Below are 3,658 nucleotides of genomic sequence, written 5' to 3' on the forward strand. Positions count from 1 at the left end.
GGGCAAAACTCCATATCCAAAATAATAGTAATAATAATGATAATAATAATAATAATGGTATAAAAAATAAGTGAGTTTCCAGGAAAAAAATAAAAAAATAAAACCAACAGCGACATAAACGTATTCCTCTGTCTTTTCAAGGCTGCAATGATGTTACCAAGGGATCCATCTGTCTCAGCTTCCCAAAGTGCAGAGGTTACAGGTGTAAGACACTGCACTCAGCTATGTGTAATTTCTATGTGTACTTTCTTTTTTTAATTTAATTTAATTTAATTTAACTTGTGTTTGTTTTGAGACAAAGTCTCACTGTATCACCCAGGCTGGAGCACAGTGGCATGCTCATGGCTCACTGCAACACCCACCTACCAGGCTCAAGTGGTTTTCCTGCCTTAGCCTCCTGAGTAGCTGAGACTATTAGCAGGCGCCACTGCACCTGACTAATTTTTGTATTTTTAATAGAGACATGGTTTTGCCATGGGCACCAGGCTGATCTCGAACTCCTGACCTCAAGTGATCCACCCATCTCAGCCTCTCAAAGTATGAGAAAAAGTTTCTGGGGTGCCAGATGGGTTAGTCTCCCCTGTGTGAGGCATTCATTTGGAGCCATGGGTGCCTCTGAGGAGAAATGCCTCCTTATTGCCTTCAGGTGCTTATGCCCTGAAAGCATAGCAGCTTAGAGGCATTCCACAGGTTGATAAGGGAGATACCACTCCCTTGAAGCAGTGGAGTATAGTCAAACATGTTGGCTCCTCCTGAAACCCACTCCCACCCATTTCAGTCCTGGTAAGTTAAAGATCTTGAGTAGTTAAACACACGCCTTTGCTCAAGGAAATTCACAAAAATCTCTGCTGCTATATATCTTACTGAATGTCACTGATTAATACTTTTCCTCATCCCTTTCTACCCATCCCATCTGCCCTAAGAACAAACAACTTGTAAACCAACGAATTCGGCAGAGCTCCAGAGCTCTGGGCTGTGAGCAAGCCTCCGATGCTCCGGTCTCCTGGACCCGCTATTTAAACATTTATTTTATCTCTTTCCAATTCCGTTGTCTCTGCCAGACTCGGGGTACCCACCGGCTGCTGTGGGGCTGGTATCCCCAACACAAAGTGCTGAGGTTACAGGCATGAGCCACTGTGTCCGGCTATGTGTAATTTCTTAACTCAGCTCATTTCTTGACTGGGTACCATGGGCATTGGGGCCACATTCTCATGGAACTTACTTGTGCTTCAGTATCTGTTCGCACCCAGTCAGGTACACAACACTTCTGTGTCATGCTGGAGTTCTGCTGTGCACACCCACTTACGCCCTGTGTGTGATGAGTGGCTCAGCTTACATGGTAGCTTCGTGGCTCCATGGTTAGGCATTTGGTTTCTACTAAAAACCAGAGGCTAGCTGAGAGAGCCTGTGGCTAGAAAGAATGGTTATCTGCAGATAATAGCAGGGCCTTGCTCCAAAATCCTCAAGACCTCCATTGTGATTTGGAATAGCTCTGTCTCAAATGGTTGGTCCTGTTTTTCTGCTCTAGTCTTTATGAATGAGTGGAGCCTTCCCGTGCTCTGCCACCTCCTTGCATTTGTTTACATTCATCTATTCATTTATTCACGTATTTTTCAGAAACGTGGCCTTCCTGTGTCTCCGAGGCTGGAGTGCACTGGTAGGATCATAGCTCACTGTGACCTTGAACTGCTGGGCTCAAAGTGATCTTCCTCTGCCTCAGCCTCTGGAGCAACTGGGCCTACAGGCATGCGAGCGAGCCACAACACAGCACAACGCCCCGCTAATTATCTTCAATTTTTTGTTGATTCCCTGGCTTGCACCCAGGGTGAGTGCCTCCCCCACGAGGGCCATCCCAAAGAGGCAAGAACATTCCCGGGGAAGGGGACAGCACATCAGGCTTGAAGGGGGACGTTCAGGCAGCCCCGGGGAAAAAAGAGGGGATACTGGGTTCCTGTCATGGACGACACTGCCTTCCTGGCAGACTCTGCGTTGGGCCCGGGAGCTTTGTGTAGTTCCTGGCTTGCACCCAGCGTGCGTGTCTCGCCACGGGGGGCACCACAAAGAGGCAAGAAGGCCACCGGGGGAAGGATACAGAACATCAGGGTTGAAAGGGATAGTTGAGGCAGTACGGGAAAAAAAGCGGAGGGACGGTATCTTCCCACAGAAGACAGTGACTTCCCGGCCACCCCTGCTCCAGGCCCGGAGTGATCGTGGAGTCCCTGGCTTGCACCCCTGGTGCGTGTCGTGCCCACAGGGACACCCCAAAGTGGTAAGAAGGCCTCCAAGGGAAGGGAACAGGACGCCAGGCTTTAAAAGGGACGCTGAGGCAGCACGGCGAAAAAAGCGGCGAGCGGGCGTCCTACTATGATGACAGTGCCTTCCCGGCAGCCCCTGCGCTACGCCCGGGGCGACCTGGAGTCCCTGGCTTGCTCCCAGGGTGCGTGTGTCTCCCATGATGTGCACCCCAAAGCGGCAAGTAGGCCCCTGGGGGAAGGGGAGAGCACCTCAGGCTTGAAGGGGGACATTGAGGCAGCCCGGGGAAAACAACCTCGAGGCTGGGGTTCTCCCACGGACGACAGTGCCTTCCTGGCAGCCCCTGCGCTGGGTCGAGGGTTTCATGGAGTCCCTGGCTTGAACCCAGGGTGCAAGTCTCGCCCATGGGGGGCACCCGAAAGCAGCATGAATACCTCCGGGGGAAGGGAACAGGACGGCAGGCTTGAAAGGAGACGTTGATGCAGTCCGGGGAAAAAAAATCCCTTGGAGAACAGTGCCTCCCCGGCAGTCTCTGTGCCGGGCTCGCGGTGGTCCTGGAGTCCCTGGCTTGCACCCAGGGTGCGTGTCTTTCAAGTGCGGTGTCCTGTTACTTTTCGCCGGGGGAATTATTGTTGCCGTGGGGTGCCCCCTGAGGGCGAGACACACAACCTGTGTGCAAGACAGGGACTCCAGGAGCCCCCCAGCCCGCCGCAGGGGCTGCCCAGAAGGCACCGTCTTCCCTGGGAAGTTTTTCCACGGACTGCCTCGACGTCCCCTTTAAAGCCAGTTCCCATACCCCAGTGCCTTCTTGCCGCTTTGAGGTGCCCCCGTGAGCGAGACACGCACCCTGGGTGCAAGCTAGGGAATCCTCGCTAGAGGCCTGGGTCTCTCTCGTGTCCTCGCGACGGGAGTTTACACTAAATCGGTGGCCATGGGAATCCGGCTTCACAAGGACGTTTTCCTGGTAGCTGGCAAAGGCAATGTCCTTCCCTGGATAAAGCAGCCGGTGCGTTCTGGAGGAGGTCTTGGCTGCCGCCTGTGGGACCCTCTGCCCCTGCCCTCTGCTTCCCCAGGCTTGGACGTTTTTGGCGGCACCAGATGAGTGCATTAAATTACCTCTGCCTTCCTGGAGCAGGAAGACAACCAGGATGGCAGGGAACATGGGCCTGCGCCTTTGGGGTCTGGTGCTGTCCTGTCCCTCCCTGCCTAGAGCTGGGGACCTGGTGGAGCTGCAGCAAGGTAGAAGAGGTGGGATACTGCTGCCTGGCAGTGCACGAGGAGGTCCTGGTGTGCGGTGGGGACGCAGGCAAGTAGAAAAGGGGTAGCAGAATCAGGAGGTGGTTGGGGAAGCAGGGCGACAAAAGGGAAAAAGAGGGAGCGGGAAGCCAAAAGCCTACAGCACCTG

The sequence above is a fragment of the Pongo pygmaeus genome, chromosome Y (genome assembly GCF_028885625.2).
Source record: "Pongo pygmaeus isolate AG05252 chromosome Y, NHGRI_mPonPyg2-v2.0_pri, whole genome shotgun sequence".
NCBI lineage: Eukaryota > Metazoa > Chordata > Mammalia > Primates > Hominidae > Pongo > Pongo pygmaeus.